The 20596-nt window shown below is 50.6% G+C and overlaps 1 protein-coding gene across 5 annotated transcripts in view; it reads right to left on the bottom strand.

The window, feature by feature from the left end:
• Positions 1-20596, bottom strand: part of SH3PXD2A (SH3 and PX domains 2A) — a 249230-nt gene that overhangs the window by 227759 nt on the left and 875 nt on the right. The window lies entirely within an intron of this gene.

The following is a 20596-nucleotide window of genomic DNA, read 5'->3' as shown; positions in this document are numbered from 1 at the left end:
TGTACTTTAAATGGGTTGATTGTATGGTATGAGAATTATATCTCATAAAGCTGTGCCCCAAAAAGGGGGGCGGTGGGCTAAGAGCATCAATGTGGACTACCTGCAGCCATAACACGAGGATGCCCTGCTCCCACTGTTTCCTGTGTTTTTATCATTAATAATGCTTCGATGCCAGCCACCAGCTCTATGAGTCTGTGCTGCTTTTATTATCCCTGAAGCTCAAGGAGATTAAAATAATTTCCCAGTCACGTGGCTTGTGGGGGACTCTGCCTCACCTGTAACTGCGGCACTCTGCCCCTCCGCCCTAATTCACATCAGCAATTGTTGTTGTTGTTCAGTCACTAAGTCATATCCAACTGTCCAACTATATAACACGCCAGGCTTCCCTGTCCTTCACTATCTCCCAGAGTTTGTTCCAACATGTACATTGAGTCAGTGATGCCGTATCAGCAGAGAGTCAAACAAGTCCACAGGGTTAACACCATAATAGTTTAACGCCTAATATTAATAGCATTGGTGCTGGGAATTTATTAAAGGATGGCTTTTGAAAATTTGGGCTGCTGAGGTTGCCTTGCCTGAATCCACCTACTTCCTAGGGTATAGCCTGGCTGATGTTTGGGGCACATGGGTGAGGCAGAGTGGCTCTTTACGGTTCTCAGGAACGCTGGCAGGAACTGTCTGCTCCTGAGGAGTTGTTTGGAATCGCTGAGCTGGCTGGGTACCAGGGAGTCCTCTCCCAGCAGCTCGGGGAACCCAAGGGTATCTGAGCTCCATGAATGAGTCCCAGGACACATATCTGGGACCTCGGCTTCTGTGGGATTTCCCACTGGTCTGACATGAGCTCTCATGGGTGGGAGTGGCCAGGGAAGCCCAGGGGCCCCACTGATTCTGTCTGTCAAGAATGCACACTGATGAAATGGCTGCCCTCTGCTCCTTCCAGGAATCCAGGCTAGGGAGGCCTGTTTCTCTGCATGTCACCTTATTAGAGGTTAGATCACATAACAGATAACATAGACATTTCCACACTACCCCAGCCGCATACACCTGGACACGTGACTGGCTCACCGTAAAACAGGAGGTGGACATTTGCTCTTGAAGGGTAAAACCAAGTATAAGGTTCCTTACTCAGCAGAAGTGTGTACCTACCCTCTCCTTGAGGCCTGGGGATGAACCCAAGGACTCTTGCAGCTTCCTCCCCACCCCTTCTCAATTCCTTGCCCACTTCTTCAGTCTCTCCTCCATCTTCACCCCGGTCAGGGTCACAACAAGTCCTTCCTGGGATCAGGCCCTCTGGCGTGTCTACATCAGTCTGGTTCAGGCGGCCCTGCCTCACAGCCTTCCTCCAAGGCCTCTTCTGAAGCCAGAAGTCATGTTCCTGAAGCAAGTGCCCTAGATGGAGAGGAGGGCCCTTTCTGTGTGTGCAAAGTACGGTAGAATTCCACCCACCAGCTCACCCCACGTGGGTGGAGGGAGCAGGGGAGGGTAGACGTTAAGAGGTTGGTCAGACCCCAGTTCTACCACTTAATAGCGCTGTCACCGTGAGTCAGCGACTTAACCGTCCCCATCCCTAGTTTCCTTACCCATAAGATGGGAGTAATTCTATCTTTCTTCTGTGAGAGTGAAATGAGGTCTGCCAAACTCAGAAAAGGCACAGAAGAAAAGATAGTTATGGTAAATACACGTGAGAATCTATGAAACCATTTTATACTAAAATCTAAGCATTTCTGAACCCTTTAGCCTGATCATAAGGAACTTTCAAGGATACAAGATGGCCCCAGGAATATGCCTGATGAACAACGACCCAACAGCTTGTACTCCACATACACACACACACACATACATAAACATACCACATCCAAAACACACAGACACACACACACATAAACACACACTCCCAAACACACAGATATAAATACATCACCCAGACATATCCCCAAACACCCATAACATACACACATACACAAGATATCCCCAAATACACCCCCACAACACACCAACGCACACACATGTGCACCTAACACATCCCCACATACATGTGCATTCCACACTCACTCATACACACTCCTTTTTTTCTATCTTCTTAAAGATGCTTTCACCAACTCTAAGGATACCAAGTCTCACCACAATTTCCAACACTGTTACAAGAAACTAGATTACAGCAATAAAAACAACAGAGTGTCTTGCTCGCATATGTCACCTTGTACCTGAGCACAGAGGCCAGAAACTCTCGTCCTTACTTCCTCAGACACACACTGCTGACCTATGTTCCGGGCCTGACCTATGATGGATAAAGACACTAGATTTCTGTTTATCCATAAGTCCCTTGTTTGTTTACTTCTGTCCTGAGACAAGTTTATATAAGGTCAGATTCCCACGTTTCTAAGGCCCTGCTTCTCTCCGTCAAGTTTGCATTGACTGGGCTCCTTCTCTGATGAGGTCTGCAGAAGCTGCTGTATTGATTAAGAATTCTTCAGCCCTGCCCATGATGACTCACTGCCTCTTATTAACTTAAAAAAAAACCCTGGATCGCATAAGGATCTTTTCCAACTCTTCTATAACAAGAACCCCAGGAACCTCCAGAAAGACAGCACGGCCTGGGGAACTGAGTCTCAGAGGTTCTCACTCCGGCTCCACCATTTGTCAGCAGGAGGAAGCCAGCTATCACAGTTTGGGTTCATCCCAAAGCAGACCCTGAGACAAGGCCTTGGGTGCAGGCGGTTTACCAGGGAGATGATCCCTGGAACCCCCAAGTGAGGAAGTAGGGAAAGTGAGACCAGAAAAGGATAGAAGCTGATTGTTGTGGTTGTGCAGTCGCCAAGTTGTGTCCAACTCTTTGCAACCCCATGGGCTGCAGATGCCAGGCCTCCCTGTTCCTCACCATCTCCTGGAGTTTGCCCAAGTTCATGTCCATTGAATTGGTGATGCCATCCAACCATCTCATCCCGCCACCCTCTTTTCCTTCTGCCTTCAATCTTTCCCAGCATCAGGGTCTTTTCCAATGAGTCGGCTATTTGCATCAGGTGGCCAGAGTGCTGGAGCTTCAGCATCAGTCCTTCCAATGAGTATTCAGGGTTGATTTCCTTTAGGATTGCCTAGTTTGATATCCCTGCAGTCCAAGGGAGTCTCAAGAGTCTTCTCCAGCACCATAATTGGAGCTGCACTCTGCCATCTTTGTGGTCCAACTCTCACATGTGTACATGACTACTGGAAAGACCGTAGCCTTGACTATACAGACCTTTGTCAGCAAAGTGATATCTTTGCTTTTTAATACACTGTCTAGGTTTGTCATAGCTTTCTTGCCAAGAAGCAATCGTCTTCTATAGAGGGTACTTAATGGGCATGTCACTGCTGTGGGCATCTGGGGCTCAGTCCTGCTGGGGATCCTCTGGGCCTCTGGCTAGAAATCACTTCCAAATTGTCCCAGTGGAGAGCAAGCAGCTGAGATATCAACTCCCAGGGATGATGGAATGATGGGATGACAACTTGCCTCCACTCCCTCCCCTGGCCTCCCTCGGCTATACCTGCTTGGGTGGAGCAAAGCTCCCGTGGAGCCCTAGCTGGAGAAAGCCCTCCCCCAGAGAGGTGAAGTGGGGAGAGGGGACAGGGGGAAGCGGGAGCGGGGAGTTGCCAGCATGCTGGAAGCCACTGCAGGGGAACTCAGGTGAGCTCAGGGTATGGGGGACGGGCACTGATGGTGTCCTCCACATGTACAGTGCCTCTCCAAGCCTCTCTTACCTGCGAAACGGGCAGAAGACCTGCAGCCCTTCCTAGCAGGCCCCTCAGAGCCAGCAAGACCATTTGTGGGGAGCGTGACAACCTGGGACACCGCTGGTACCAGCAGGAGGCACCGCCACCCTCTGTGGGGGCTACCCTGCTGCAATAACCCCCTCCTCCCAGAAGCTGCTCATGAGAGAGAGGTGTGGGAAGAGTGTGATTCAAGGTTCCTGGTCAGCAAGGTCAGGCTGGAGTCCACCGACCCCCACCCCCGGTCCCCATGCCAAACCCCAAGGCTGTTTAAATGGCCACCAGAAGGAGAGTGGCCCTGAGATGCTTTCCCCGGTCTCGGGTTCTCAGAGTGACCCTACGAGGAAGGCCTGGGCACAGTCATCTGAGGAAACTGAGCTGGAGCGGTGAGCAGCACGCTCAGCACTGGAAAACCCCCTCCTCTAGAACATGCCACGACCCCCAACCCAGATGCCTCTATCACACACACCAGGTGGCTTCTCAAGGCTTCTCTATGTATATCTGTCAGGCCTGGATTGATGGGGAGCTGCCTACACCTGCCCTGCTGGCTCAGCTGACAACAGGGACCCTCAGGCAGCACTAACCCTGCCCCAGGCACTGTTCTAAGTGCCTTTATCATCATTATCTCATTTAATCCTCCCAACAATCCTATGAGGATGGCACTGTTATTATCCCCATTTTATAGAAGAGGAGACTGAAGAACAGAGAAGTTAAGTGACTTGTCTAAGGTCATATGGAAATAAATGGAAGAGGGGAAACTTGGATTTAGGCAATCTGGTTCCAGGGTCCTGCTCTAAACTACTTTGCTATGTTCCTTTCAAAAGTGCAGCCTCATTCTCATCACTGTCTATCAGAAAGTGTTACCCCAAATGTTGGGAATGAAACTGCCACTGACCTTTCTCCTGGGACAAGAACAGCACGGCGGAGACAAAACAGCACACTCAGCCTCCTTTTTAAAGATCAGGCTTCCAGGAAGACGGGGCAAATGCTCCATGCTGAGTGAGGGCCTCTTTTCTGGGGGCTTCATGTGCCCACAGTGGCATGTAGCACTGAAGTCAAACACAATTGGGGTCAAGTGCCTTTTTTTTCCTTTTTGAGAATGATAACTCTGGATGCTTTAATTGGGGCTCCCAATACAATCTTTCCACAAGGGAGGATAGATTGCAAGGAAGAGTCAAAAACACAAGAGTTTCCCGGAGTATGGAGCCAAGGCGAGCTGGCCCACAGGGAGGTTGTGAAGATCACATGAAAGAACATCTTGGGGCTCACACATCAGCAGAGATAACTGGTCAACCCCAGGGGATCTGCCCCACCAGTTGAAGGCAGGTCATGGCCTCGGACTCAGTCTTCTTTCCGTTTCTTATATTACATCAGCAGAACCACTGCCAAGTAGAACAGAAATCCCAGCTTTCCTTGCTTGTGCCTGCATCCTGCTTTATAACCAGTTCTGCCATCACCCCCGCTCCCCACCCTCAGCCTTTCAAGTGGAAGTTCTGAACACAGGCTAGAAACAAAGCCAAGTGAACGGGCACAGCCGTGCGAATCCAGCCCTTAGGAGAGGAGCCATTCTGTCAGTTCTTGAATGTGTGCCTGCAAATGACTCTTTCAGGGGGTGTTCTGTCTTATCTGTCAAAGGGAGCACACATTATTCCATTCATCGAGCTCTTATTCTGTGCCTGGCACTGCTCATCTACTCCTCACCACCAGTCTGGGAGAGGCGTTTATTACCCATGTTGTCCAGATGAGAAACTTCGGTGGGGAAGGCTCCAGTACCTCCCTGGTAGGCACAAATTTCCTGAGTGCTAAAGAGAGGACTCAGCCAGTCTGGCTTCAATGGCAGAAGCCAGACAGCACTGTACCGTCTTAATCCTCACAGGATGCCAGGATATAGAACCCATGACCAGATTTTTGTCGTTGTTGTTTAGTCACTAAGTCACATCTAACTCTCTTGTGACACTGGACTGTAGCCCGCCAGGCTCCTCTGTCCACGGAATTTCCCCGGCAAGAATACTGGAGTGGGTTGCCATTTCCTTCTCCAGGGGATCTTTCCAACCCAGGGATTGAACCCACATCATCTGCATTGCAAGTGGATTCTTTTACCACTGAGCCACTGGGGCAGCCCAGATTTTCACAGAGAAGGAAACTGAGGTTCAGAGTTAGGCTACCTGCGCGAAGTCAGCAGCTAAGCAGAAGAGCCAGGAGCAGAACTGATTTCAGAGTCTGGAGCCTGAGTTCTGTGATCACCATGAGCACCTGAAGGGCAGGAGGGGACAGTGCCAGCATGTGGCCAACAGGTCAGCACTGCCTGGGAGAGGGCATGCCAGGGCACACCAGCTGGCCACCAAGGCAGGCTCTGCAAAGTCCCCAATGCCCCATGCCATTAAACCCAAAAGAGGCAGGGCCAAACGAAAGCCAGTGGCTGTTGACAGACGGGCAGCGACAGAGAGATACAGCCAACAGCTGCTGTTTATTTTGGGGCCTGGGAAGAGAGGAAGGACTAGTTAGGGCCCAGCTCATTCCAACAATAAACCGGGCAGGGCAGATGGGGAGGTGCCCCCTCCCAGCTAAAGCAACAGCCCTGGCCACCTGCTGGGCTTTGCTGAGAGCTGAATGGCCTAGGTGTCAGAAACGTCTTGCCAGACGCTCTAATCTGGCCTCCACCAACCTACACATTGCTCCCCACTCCACCCCGCCCCCGTCCCCAGCCCCAAGTGCTGGACTTGTAAATGGCCCAGGAAGACAATGGCACACAGCAAACCCACCCCCTGAAGTGTCAGGTTCCAGGAACAAATGGTTTTTCCTGTTTCAGGGACAAAGAGGGCCGCTCCTGCCTGCCACCAGTGGTCTCTGTTCCCTGACTTCTATACTTGGTATCTAAGGTCTATGGACAACCTAGGCAGTGGCAAGACTGGCTGGCAGGATTCCCTGGAAGGCCAGGACATAAGATACAAGAGGCTTGTATCCCCATTGCCTGGCTCAGAACCCCAGGCCTGCCTCCTCCTAGCTTATAACCATTGGTAAATTAACCTCTCTGTGTCTCTGTTTTCTCATCAATAAAGTAAGGACTGTAAGAGTGCTTTTCTCATCAAGTTGTTGTAAGGATTCAATGAGCAAAGTGCTTAGCAGAATGACTGGCACATAATTCATGCTCCAAATATTATTAGTAGTATTATTATCATCATCATCACCATCGTCATCAATTAGCCTGGAAGTTTCCTTCTCACTGAACAGTGGAGGACAGCTTCTCTGGATATTACACATGGACTAAGCTAGCCCGTGATACAGGTGAACTAGAGACATCTGGTTCTTGATGCTATAATTGCACCTACTCAATGGATGAGAAAGGTTTTGGGGACTGGCCTGAGGATCTGACCACACTTAGAATATTACAAGGATGCATGCTTAGTCACTAAGTTGTGTCCGACTTTTTGCAACCCCATAGACTGTAGACTGCCAGGCTCCTCTGTCCATGGGATTTCCCAGGCAAGAACAGGAATATATACTTGACATTTCAAATAACCAATTGCTACAATTGTAAGTTAAAAGCTGTGGTTCTTTTAAAAAAAAAAAAAAAGGAGTTGGGTAGGAGGAAGGGGGTTTAATAGAATAAAGACTTCATCTACAGATTTATCTCATTGTTTGAGGACCCACTGTGATCCAGACCTTCTACTAGCATTAGGGAAGGGGTGTTAAAGACGGGAGGATGTGGGGGCTGCCGCCTTTGTAGGAGCTTGCCACCCTCGGGCTCCCAGTCGGAGAAACTGCTTTCAGCATGGTGGTGCCCTGCACGCAAGTAGGTATTTTTGGCCAGTTTCCATCTTCAGCAAGTCAAGAAGCCTTGCTGCTGAGCAGAGCACCCTGCTCGGTCTGGACCCAAACTGGATCCTTTACCTGTCTGACCTCACTGCCCACTGCTCTGCCGTTGCTCATGCCCTGGGGCCACACCAGCCCCCTGTTCCTCCCTGAAAGGGCCAGGCATGGTCTTAGCTCAGGGCTTTAGCATTTGCTATTCCCTCTCCATAAACCACTTCCCCTCCAAACATCTGCAGGCCTCACTTGTCCTCCTCCTTCAGATCTTATTCAAAAGTCACTATACTCGGGGGCTGTCCCTGGCCAAGCTCTAAAAGCTAACACAGGAACTCACACCACGGCTGCCACTCCCTGTCTCCCTCCCCCCGCTCAGTTTTCTCTACAATGTTTATCCCCCATCTACCACACTCCAGATTTCACCAATTTTTCATTTGTTTATTGTTTCCCTTCCCCTATCAGAATGTGAGCTCCAAAAGGGCAGGGATTTTTAGCAGTCCTGCTATGTTCCCAGTGCCTGGCACACAGTTAACATTCAAATGTTGATTGAGTAACTGAATGAATGAATTAGTATTAAAATGAATGAATAAATGAATATAAATAAGCATCAGATCAGAGTCCAGCCCTCAACAAGCTTTTTAACCAGTCAAGACATAGGCTTGCCCCAAACTGAGCAACCCAAGGTCATTCTTGGTAAGAGTTACAGGAGAGGTAAAAACAATAAACATTATAAAAATTCACAGACAGGAGACATTGTAAGATGAGAAGTCAAAAAAGCTTCTGAGAGGTGACAGAAACTAAGCAAAACCATGAAGCATGAGGACTTTCCTGGAGGTACACTGGCCAGGAATCCACCAGCCACTGCAAGGGACATGGGTTCGATCCCTGGTCTGGGAAGACTCCACACGCCTTGGAGCAACTAAGCACCGTAAGGATGGAGTCTGTACTCTGGAGCCTGAAAACTGAACTACTGAGCTCGCATCCCACAACTACTGAAGCCCGAGCACCCAGAACCTATGCTCCATAACAAAGAGAAGCCCCTGCCACCGCAGCAAGAGAGATCCCACACACAGCAACGAAGACCCAGTATAACCGAAAAGGAAAAAACTAGAAAACAAAACAAAAAAACCCAACCAACCAACAAACAAAAAAGAACCATGAAGGATGACCAAGATAATAATAACAACAGCTGCCATTTATTGAAAACTATCATGCGCCCAACATTATGTAGAGTAACAGCCTGGCGTGCTGCAGTCCATGGGGTCGCAAAGAGTCAGACACGACGGAGCGACTGAACTGAACTGATTTACATTTTACAGATGAGAAAGCTGAGGCCCATGGCAGAGAAGACATGTGAACAAGTGTAACAAGGCAGTAGGAGTTTCAGAGCTGAGCCCGTGGGGCAGAGGCGTTGTGCTCTGCTCCCATCCTCATGTCCTCAACTTCCAAATGCGGACACCTGAGGCCCTCTCCAGAGCTGTCCAGTTGCCAGAGCCTAGTTTAGCCAGAACAAGCAGCAGGCTGCAAGTGCCAGGGAAGTAAACCACTCCCTGCTCCCAGCCACGGTGCCATGCTAGCCCCCATCCTCCAGGAGAGGATGGAGAGCCCCCGGCAGCTGGAGCTTCTGAAGGAGCAGGCTTTCAAAAGTGCTCTGGACAAGAGTCCGGGGGGAATAAAACTTTGAATCCCAAAATAGCGGCCAGACCTTGCTAGGGGTCCATTCTGGGTAGCAAGAGGCTTGTTATCTTATCCCAAGTGCCAGCTCCAACCACATCATGTGTCAATGGAGGGGCTTGGGGGGAAGGTCAGGGTGGGCAGATAACCAGGGTTTAGTCCAGACCCTTGAAGTTTTATCAGGGACCCACGTGATGTGTTCCCTAGGCCCCCAGCCTCTCGGGAAGCTCTTGAGAGACAAAACCACTATAAAGCTTCAGGGCCCCAGCCTTCCAAGGGAAGGCCTGCTGTACATAACCCTTTGGGTTCACTTCCCTTCTTCAGCCCAGGGCAGTGCTCTCAGCTGTCTGTACCCCAACAGAACCACAGATCATGGCTGGGATTCCCAAGGGTGCATGAAGCAGAGGGAGAAATACAGCCACGGAGACCAGAGTCTGATGAAGACCAGAGTGGGTAGAGAAAGACCCAGTGCAGCTAGTTTTTGATATGTGTGGATGTCTCCAGCTGGGGGCAAGGACAAAAGACTGATACTTCCAACTAGCTACCTAACCTTTGTGTGGCAGGGATGGGTGAGCCATCAAACCTGCACGGGCTTTGTCCCTGCAGACATCTGGGTTCAAACCCCGGCTCTCACTGTTCAGGGCCATTTGACGCAGGGTGAGAGGCTGCCCCTCCCACAGGGATGATGCTCAGGGTGGCGATGGGGATTCCAGAAGACAGCAGATAAGAAGCCCCAGCCCCATGCTTGCACCTAGAAGGGCTCTACTCACACATTCTCTGACTCAACTTCCCCACTTCCCCTACCCGGGAGCCGCGACGTCCAGTGATCATGGGAAAAATGAGGCTGCTTTTCTCCAACTGCCAGTGAGTGATGACTAAAGTCAATAATTAACCCCCGCTTGAGACCCAAGTCCAGACATTGCCTATTACAGGCCTTAGCTCTGCGAGAAAAGGATCAGTTTGCCAAGCTGCCTAGGCTTAGGCAAGCAAAAATCCCTGGGCAGCCACCTTCGGAAGCCCTGCCCTCATGGACAAGCAACTGGGTCCCTCCTGGGTGCCGGGGCCCTGTACTGAGAGCCCGCTGAGTCCTGCCCAGGAGGCAGAATTCAGGAAAGAACTGCATTCTCTCGGAGCCCCACTGCCAGCACCATGCCAGGCCTCCCTCCCTGTTGTTACAAAGAGAAATTCTCCCACACAGGCAAGGCCCTTAAAATAGCCCTTTGGGTCTGGGCCATCAGGAAACGGAATAAAGCTGGGTCAGAATGGGGCCTACCATGAAAGAGTTCACAGAGCAGCCGCTTCAAACGCCAGAGACAATCCCTCAGTGCTCAGAACCCTCAGGTGGGCAAAGCCGCAAGGCAAGCCCTCTCCACGAGGAATACTACTCCCCAGGAGGACCCTGTGCTGAGCCGGGAGAAGCCCCCGATACCCTGGGGCAGCACCCCGGATCCCTCTGGGAGAGGGACCCACATGTGAGTCATAGTGACAGTGTGACACAGGCATCGCCTAGGGCGAGGGGCCCAACACACCTGGCCCTGTGCTTGACTAACAGTGCGACCTCAATTTTCTGAGTCAGTCTCTTTATGAACAAAACAGGGTTTAAAATGCACATCCGCTCCATCCCTTACCCCACTTGCTCCGCCCTGAAGTTCACTATCAGCATTGGGCAGCACCCCACCCCCCTACCCCCTGGAGTGATCAATTTCCGCCAGGTCTGAAGTTCACACTCCAGGGATCCCAGAGACAGACAGGAGGGCCCCCACAGAACCCTGCTGCATAATTTATGCTGCACTGATACACAGAGAGGAAGGGATCCGGCCCCCACCCCACCCACGCACTTCCACCCAGGCTCAGGGAGGGCGGCTTCCTCACCAGGCAAAGGAAATGACAGCAAAGGCTGGAGAGGGCTGCTGAGTGGAGAGCAGAAAGTGCAGCTGCTTCCACATCACTAGCTCAGCCCCCTGGATGTCACCTCCTCCCCTCAGGTGACAGCAGGCAGAGATGGCACTGCAAATAGCTCTGTATTTCCCGTTCACAGAAATGACCAACTTGGAGAGAAGCAAAGTTCCCAGAGGTGGCTTTCTAGAGAACATCTTCACTAAGGGCCTAGAGTGGTCCTGAATTGACCCTGGCTACAACTGTGTGGATCACAATAAACTGTGGAAAATTCTGAAAGAGATGGGAATACCAGACCACCTGACCTGCCTCTTGAGAAACCTATATGCAGGTCAGGAAGCAACAGTTAGAACTGGACATGGAACAACAGACTGGTTCCAAATAGGAAAAGGAGTCCGTCAAGGCTGTATACTGTCACCCTGCTTCTTTAACTTATATGCAGAGTACATCATGAGAAACGCTGGGCTGGAAGAAACACAAGCTGGAATCCAGATTGCCAGAAGAAATATCAATAACCTCAGATATGCAGATGATACCACCCTTATGGCAGAAAGTGAAGAGGAACTCAAAAGCCTCTTGATGAAAGTAAAGAGGAGAGTGAAAAAGTTGGCTTAAAGCTCAACATTCAGAAAACTAAGATCATGGCATCTGGTCCCATCACTTCATGGGAAATACATGGGGAAACAGTGGAAACAGTGTCAGACTTTATTTTGGGGGGCTCCAAAATCACTGCAGATGGTAATTGCAGCCCTGAAATTAAAAGACGCTTACTCCTTGGAAGGAAAGTTATAACCAACCTAGATAGCATATTCAAAAGCAGAGGCATTACTTTGCCAACTAAGGTCCGTCTAGTCAAGGCTATGGTTTTTCCAGTAGTCATGTATGGATGTGAGAGTTGGACTGTGAAGAAAGCTGAGCACCGAAGAATTGATGCTTTTGAACTGTGGTGTTGGAGAAGACTCTTGAGAGTCCCTTGGACGAAAAGGAGATCCAACCAGTCCATCCTAAAGGAGATCAGTCCTGGGTGTTCTTTGGAAGGACTGATGCTGAAGCTGAAACTCCAGTACTTTGGCCACCTCATGCGAAGAGTTGACTCATTGGAAAAGACTCTGATGCTCGGAGGGATTGGGGGCAGGAGGAGAAGGGGATGACAGAGGATGAGATGGCTGGATGGCATCACTGACTCGGTGGACATGAGTTTGAGTGAACTCCGAGAGTTGGTGATGGACAGGGAGGCCTGGCGTGCTGCAATTCATGGGGTTGCAGAGAGTCAGACACAACTGAGTGACTGAACTGAGCTGAACAGGCTTCTTGGAGTAGAAGTACGGCAGAGGGACCTTGTCTAGAAACTTGCTTCAATCAGGAAGAGCTCCTTTTGGTAAAGCATCTCCTTCCCAAATGATGAAGAAACCAGACAGAGGGTTCTAGGACCCCTTCACACAGCTATTTTCGCTAGGCTCAGCATTTTCCAAAGCAGCTTTCATATCTACCCTCCCCTCTGCAAGGCAGCAGGCCAGAAAGGAAGCAATGAGCCCATTTTCTAGATGGGCAAATGGAGATCGAGTGGGGAAGGTGACATGTGGAAGGTTTCCCATCTTAAGGAGCCAACCAGCCAGCCCTCAAGTGGAATCTCCTTGGGGCTTGGTCTTCCCAGACGCGAAGAGAGATCAAGGGCTGTGAGGCTGCTGTGGGAACAAAGTCAGCTTTGGAGCTGGCAGGCCTGGGTCACCTTCTTAGCTGCATGGTGTTTGGCAATTCATTTTAAGCTCTCTGGACCTCCGCATCCTGGCCTGCGTGAAGCGGATGTTGGTAGTAACTACACACTTCAGCACGCTGTTTTGAGAGTTTCCATGTAAAACTCAGAACGTAAAAAACATTTAGAAATGTTAGCTGTTATTATTACATTTTCCCTAAAGAGTCAGGCTTACTGGGGCATCTGACAATGGGGTGAGGGTTAAATAAACCAAGAGGTAGTTTGAAGCACTGTCTTTCTAACTAAAACCAGGTGAGAGAGATGCTGAGATAGAAGACAACGCTGGCCTGAAAGTTTCAGGTGACGCTGAGACTTTGGAGACATCCTGGGCTCCCAGCAAGCTGTTCAGCATTAGCCCCCAGGCCCTCCAAGAACAAGGGTCTCCTCTCTTGCCACTGGGGTGCTTGAGTGGCAGCGCTGGGGACTGGAGATGGAAATGACCTCGCCGTGACATAAGGCCCTGGCAGCGGGCCCTCCACGGATGAGGCCCAAAGCAGTCAACACCTCACTTCTTGCTGCCCCTCCACCATCCTCATTCCCCAAGACCTCTGGGGTGCAATCAACTTTTATGAGGCAGCCTGACCTTTCCGAGTAAGAGCTATAAACAGAGAAGGGCCAGGCGCTGGCCTGCCAACTGTAGAGTCCCCAACACACAGAGATGGTTCCCATCCCTACATAGGTAGCTCTGTTCCCGCCATGGCTGCAACAATGACCCTAAAGCCAGTTCTGGGGCTCACCAGAAGGACCCCACAGTGACAATCAGGTCCTGTCCCCTGCAATCCTTGGGAGGAACGGAAGTTGCGGAGGTGAAGCCTCTTGATGCGTATGTGAGGCTCTCAACAGCTGGTCACCCTTGCTCCCTGTCCTTCCCGGCTTGGGTTTTGCCCGTGTTTTCCTTGCATGCTCCACCTCCAGCACCTTTGCTTTCCCTTTCTTGGCATGCCTTCCCCTCTTTTTCCCACCTAAATCCTATTCTTTCCCACCCCATCCCCAGTTACTCCTTGAGGCCCATCACGAAGCTGGCCTTCGCCAGTCAGTCTTCCCTGAAAAACTCCAGTTCACAGAGAACTCCTTCTGAAGCTCTGAAAGTAAAACTGTTGGTTGCTCAGTCGTGTCCAACTCTTTGCAACCCCATGGACTGTAGCCCACCAGGCTCCTCTGTCCATGGAATTCTCCAGGCAAGAATACTGGAGAGGTTGCCATTTCCTTCTCTAGGGGATATTCCCAATCCAGGAATTGAACCCAGGTCTCCCACATTGTAGGCAGATTCTTTACCATCTGAGCCCCCAGGGAAGTGGGTCTCAATATTAGTACAAATGCCTATGCAGCACTTAATATGTGCCAGCTACTGTTCTAAGCTCTTTACATTTATCGACTCATTTACTCTTCACCACAGCCCTTTGAGCTAGTTCCTATTTCCCCCTCATTTTTGTTTGTTTGTTTGGTTTGGTTTGTTTTTAACAGGTGAGGAAACTGAGGCACAGAGAGAGAAGGAACTTGCACCGAATCCCAGGGGAGTAAGTGGTAGAGACAGGATTCTGGCCTGGGGATAGCAGAGACCAGGAACTCTCCAACAATACAGCCTTCCAGACACACATCTTACTCTCAGGAGGTGTGGCCCAGACTCCTTGGTTCCTTTCACACTCCTCACATTTGACCTGGCTTTAATAGGGAAGAAAGTGACAAGCTCATAGACTCCGGTATCAGATGCCAGAGTAAGGATCCCAGCCCTGACACTGAATTACTCTGAGTGAGAGCTGCATAAACTTTCTGGGCCTCAGTTTCTACACCTGTAAAGTGGGGATAAAAACACTGACCTACTTCATGGGGAGGTTATGATGTTAAAATGAAATCCCCTCTGAAAGGTCTCTTCTGCACTGCCTGGCACATAGCAGGCACTCATATACTGGTTCTCCTCCTTCTCACTGCATCTCGACGTCCTCACTGGATTCTGCTCAGCACCCGCTGCTAATGTGAGCCACCTGGAGGCTCCTGGGGGCCTCCTTGTGGCCCAGTGTGCCACCCTCCCTCCCTCCTGTCCTGACTCCACTACACAGAGCAGCAGCCGAAGCAACCCGGTCCAGGCGAGAAGTCACACGCAGCCCTGGGAATCGCCTCCTGAAATGCTGATCACCCTCCTGGACTCTTCCGTTATTGTTGGCAATAGCCACGGCAGAGAACACCTCTGGCCCTGACTCAGAAACTGTTTCCAAAGCCAGAGTCTCCACCTCATTTCCCACACACACCCCTTGTCCTTCCTGTTCCCGGGATCCCTGTCCTCACCCATGATCCTGTTCCTGGACTCTGAGAACTCAAGAGGAGTAAGTGTGACTACCGTATGTATAACTCTATTACTTGTTTTATTTCATTTAATAAAGAGGCAAAAGAGAACAGAGTTGCCTGTTAGGCTTTTTCTGGCCAAGAAATAGTCTGGTCAGTGACTCAGGCTGAGGAAATTAGAAGGCAATTTCCAGGGACCGTGGTGCAAACCCCAAAGTCAGAAGTCCTAACAACACTCCTCTAATTCACTGCCTCCACCGACGATTAACTCATGCTGGCCTCGGAATATCTCTTTGGAAAATGCAGCAGCTGGCGCTTATATTTCTGGATCTGGAACCAGTCTCCAATGACATCAAATAGGTTTATTTTTCCCTTCCCTTTGCCTCCCCTCTGCCTGCCACCACACATGGTGATTCCAATCCCGACTTGTCCCCCCAAGCCCTCACTCGGCTGGCTCTAAAGAGGACCATGATAAATGGCTGACTGTGTTCCTTCTTCCATCAGCCTTGAAGGATGTGGTCGGTTGTTCCATGAGCAGGAATCTTTGTCAGACCCGTGAATCACCCCTAGATCACTTCCCTCCTTGGAGCAGGAGAAAAAACTTATGTGTGTGTGAGAGAGAGAGACAGACAGACAGACAGTAAGAAAACATGTACGTGTGCTCTGTCGCTTCAGTGGTGTCCAACTCTGCACCTCTATCAACTGTAGCCTACCAGGCTCCTCTGTCCATGGGATTTCCCAGGCAAGAATACTGGAGTGGGTTGCCATGCCCTCCTCTAGGGGATCTTCCTGACCCAGGGATAGAACCCATGTCTCCTACATTGCAGGCAGATTCTTGACCCTCTGAGCCACCTGGGGAGCCCAAAAGAAAGCAGGGAAGAGTGCTGACCCGTGTGTGGCACTGACTTTGGAGCTGGAATCCTATATGACCTTGCCCTCACCTGCAGCACCTCTCCACTCTGCTCCCCCAACACATGTTCCTTCCCAACACACCAGCAAGCCAACACTTGGACAGCTCCAGGAAGCCCTCCAGGTCTGAACAGCTGCTCCTTGTTTATCTGCTTCTTTTGTATGTTGAGTGTTTTCCACGGGGCATGTAGCCCACTTTCCCATCAGACTGTGAACAGCTGGCCTTCCTTTTTTGCCTCAGTCTTCCCTTCTCTCACAGCTTCGCCTATCAGATTCTAAATGTACTCACGGGTTTCAGTGATAAGGAGCACCAGACAGATGCTAGTATGTTGAGTACCCATGATGGGCGCCAGGTACTTCCTTCAGTCGTGTCCAATTGTTTGTGACCCTATGGACTGTAGCTTGCCAGGCTCCTCTGTCCATGGGATTCTCCAGGCAAGAATACTGGAGTGGATTACCATGTCCTCCTCCAGGGGATCTTCCCGACCCAGGGAGTGAACCCACATCTCTTCTGTCTCCTGCATTGGCAGGGGGACTCTTTACCACTAGCGCCACGAGGTAAGACACTAAAAGTAGAAGCTTTGCCCCCAAATTATCTCAGATCAATTTTCTAAAATCCTTGTAAGGTTACAGGTGAGGAAACTGAGACCCAGAGTGGCTGGCTCCAGGCTGCTCACCCAGGAAGAGTCAGAGCCAAGATTCAAACCCTGAACTGCCCAACACCAGTAATTCTACAGTGGGACTGGCCTGAGAAGACCCTGTCCATACTGCAGCTGCACATCCTTCTTCCCCTGGGGCTGGATCCACAGTCTAAGGGCTTAAGGAAAAAAAATGAAAGGCAGAGAAATGAATGGGTCTATGCCCAATTCCTAAAAATGTAGCTCCCAGGACCAAGCCCCAAATCTGCGATGCTCTAAACACACAGGAGAATGTATTATTTCTCCAGGGTGGATCCTTCATTTATCAGCTCAGACATCACTGGAGAGCAGACATCATCTTGGGTTTGTTCTAATCCCCTGCCTCACAGTGACCTCCCCCCATTGCCTGTCACATGCTCTCCTCTGTGACACCAGGTCCCACATAGTGAGTGAGTTCTCAAACACCCCCTGGGATTGCTCTCTCGTTGTCCTGTAAATCTGAGCCTGGTCTCCACAACCAACTCCAGTGGAGGAGAAGGGCCTCACTGTAGGTTCGTATCTTCCTCTGGAGGTGAAGTGACCTGAGTGGACCCACATCTCTAACTGGGAGACCCTGAGCAACTTCTCACCTCTCCACGTCTCAGCTCACCCATCTGTATAAAGAAATCAAAGACTTTGCATGGACTGTAGGAATCACATGAAATCTTACACATTGAGCATCTGGCACCAATGACAGTAACTGCTCACACTGGCTATTAGTTGCATTCCCTGAAGAGTCCTGTAGAGGATCAGAACATTCACGACTGGTATTTGTCTGAAATAAACAATCAGGAGAGGAAATGACTGCGAAAGCACAATGCCTCTCAAATCCAAACAAATAATTTCTTGTTTGCTTTAGATGCGCCAGCTCCTCTCCAACACCATATGACTTGACTTACACCTACACATGCGTGTGGGTGCAAAGAATGTGAACCAGAGCTCACATCCTTATGGAAAGTTGTCAAAGGTAACTGCAGTTTGCATCCAGCGTCATTAGGACCGTTTGAAAGACAAGTGGTCTGAGGCCAAAGCCAGTTTACCTAAGGTCTCTCCAGGGACAGCTCATAACAGCTGAGAGAGGAGCCCAACTCCAGGCATGGAGCCTGGTCTAAGCAGCAGCTGCCTACCTCCCCCAACACTCCTCCCTCCTAGCATCCCAAGCAAGGCCTTGGCAGAGAGGAAGGAAGCCAAGGGCTGACAGTACCACCCAAATGATGCAGGTCACCTGCCTGCCCTTTCATAAACAGGCCAAAACACAAGACCCTTGGTATCTAGGCGGCTCCACACCCATCCCAGAGACAAGCCTGCCTTTGGCTGGATGTCCTGAGAAGACCTCTGCAGTGTGTTCCCAGCGTTCTGGAGCCGGCAGAGCCCCTCCTGCTTGGGCCCCAGGCCTCTCATCAGCTAGCTCCGGCTAACGTGCATATCCCATAAAGCCGCTCAGCTCTGCAATTTGCCAAACTGCAGACTCAGAATTCACCATCACCTCACCAGGAGAGGTGGGAAGAGGGCAAGCTTCTACAGTGCAGAACGGCTTCCAGGACATACATGACACGGGCGCAGTGTGTCCTGCCAGCTACCCACACCAAAGTGCCTTGGCCAGAACACTTGACCTTCTGGTGTGTGGTGTCGGCCTTGCAGAGGCCAAGGGAGGAGGCGACCCTAGGCTTCAGAGGTGCTGCCTCCCCGCCTGGCTTCTCCTGCCCTGTTGGCCCCATCGACACATTCTACTATCAGCCCCCTCTCCTGATGCATTAATGCCCCGCACATGCAGGAACCTCTTGCTATGACCAGATATTTGTCTTCCTCAGCAACCCCAACCAGCCTTCCAGGGCGCTTAGATGAACCCAACAAACATGATGGGCAGAAGGCCAGTTAGACCAAGGTGCTGTGACTTGCTGTGTCACAAGCGACTCTACCCCAACCGGTTCTCAGTTTCCTTGTCTGTAAAATAACGGGTGGAGTCTCAGGAGTCCTCAGGTCCCTGCCAGCTCCACAGTTCCATAACACACAACACTGTCTCTTTTAGCTGTTTTCCACAACCTGCGTTCAGGGCTCTGTATGCTCCCGTCTGCTCAGTGACATCACTCCCGGCCCACATATAGCATCATTGATTCTTAACAAGGGAAGCGGACACATCCCAGAAAACACTGTCCATGAAAAGGGAGGAAATGATCATGTCGATGGAACTGGACGGGACTTTTTTTTTGTATTTTTCACAGAGAACAAGTTATTAGCAATCTTAAAACCCCAAATCTTTCTTCCTTCTTGCCAGACCATTAATAGCTGCTTTTCAAAAGTGCTTTCTTAGTCAGAATCATGCCAATCATAAGCTACCATCTAATGAGTGCCTTATGTGCCAGGACCGCACTAAGTGCTTTGCATGGATGATCTCATATAATTCTCCAGACAATCCTATGAAGTAGATACTACTATTATCCTCATTTGAAAAATGAGGAAACTGAGGTACATGGAGGTTCAGTAAGTTGCCCAAAGTTGCACAGCTACTCAGTATGTGAGCCAGGCTTTGAACGAGAGCCTCTCACTCAAAGCCTCAGCACTAACCACCTCTCAACACTGCTCGCAGCGGGCCCCTAGGCCCTTTAGCAATGCTCCTGGCTAGTGTGTTCCACATCTGTATGTAACCTTGGACATCACTGGTCATAGCTAAGGTCTGATGTTTCACCTAAGATCCACAGAGAGTGCCATCTGTTGAAAGCAGTGCCTACCTTACCTGAGGACTAGAAAAGAAGCCCTAAAACTGCAACATTAGAGAAAAGAAGTTAGGAAGGCTGACTTCATAATAAGGGCTGGGATATGCCAATGGACATCTGCCTCAGAGGAGGACGACCACATGGGAACCCAAATCCTCCAAAGACAGCTTTCTCAAAAGGGCAGGGCGGGGGGATGCCTGCTGGGCCAGTGATAGGAAAGGATGAACCCTCCCACCAGCACCCACCTTTCCGTCCCCTCAGGAACCAGACTCCTTGGTTCACCTCCTCCCCAACCTGAGTCCAAGCTCATTTATTCCACTAAAAAGAAACCCGAAGATCAGAGCTATTGGGGATAAAGACAGAAAGAGTAGCCCGAGGCTGACATTAGCACAAATCCAGTCCCCTTCCAACAAGGAAATAAAAGGCAGAGATCAATGTGCTGTCTAGGGCAGCAACCCACAGCCTGTTTTAATTGTGAAAATTAATGCTTTGAGCATTCTAAATGCTCCTTTAAATGCCTAATTTGCAAATAAGATGCAGTCCTTGCTGTCTCTTCTGTCTCAAGAACAGGAGCAAAGCTGCTAGGACTGGCAGCCTCGGGAGCCAAGGACACCATTTACTTCCTAAGGTGGGAAGGATGGGAAGACGGGATGGGCTGAGATGAAGGGGCGTCGCGTCCTACTGGCCCCCAGCTCGGCTCGGTCAACCTTAGCCCCTTCTCATTAAGTCTGGGAAGGCAGGGGGAGGGGCAGCCGGCCGCTCCTCAGAGACCACAGCAAACATTTCCCTCCTCGTGTCGGAGACGGAGCATCACTTAAGAGGACATGAACCCCGGTTAAGGGTCACGTCCAGAGGAGGGATAAAAGGAAAAGCCACAATTTTCCTCACACCGACCGACACGAGGGCTTTAAGAAGGTAATCAAAGCTCAGGGCTGAGGGTGGAGGTAGGGCAGAAGCGGCGGCTTCTCTCGGCCCCCCAGACCCAAGCCTGGGGAGACAGAGACCAGGGCACAAGTAGGAGGCTCGTGCAAGGCGTCCGTCCCCAGGGTAACCTCTGAAAGCATCTCGATCTGCGTGCGCCTGAGCGACCCGAGCCCCCAGGGAGGGCCGGGAAGATGCTCTTTCCCAACGGAGCTTCCCAG

This window comes from Bos indicus x Bos taurus, chromosome 26 (assembly GCF_003369695.1).
Source record: "Bos indicus x Bos taurus breed Angus x Brahman F1 hybrid chromosome 26, Bos_hybrid_MaternalHap_v2.0, whole genome shotgun sequence".
In the NCBI taxonomy this organism is placed as follows: Eukaryota; Metazoa; Chordata; class Mammalia; order Artiodactyla; family Bovidae; genus Bos; species Bos indicus x Bos taurus.
This window is presented reverse-complemented; position numbering and strand designations above follow the sequence as displayed.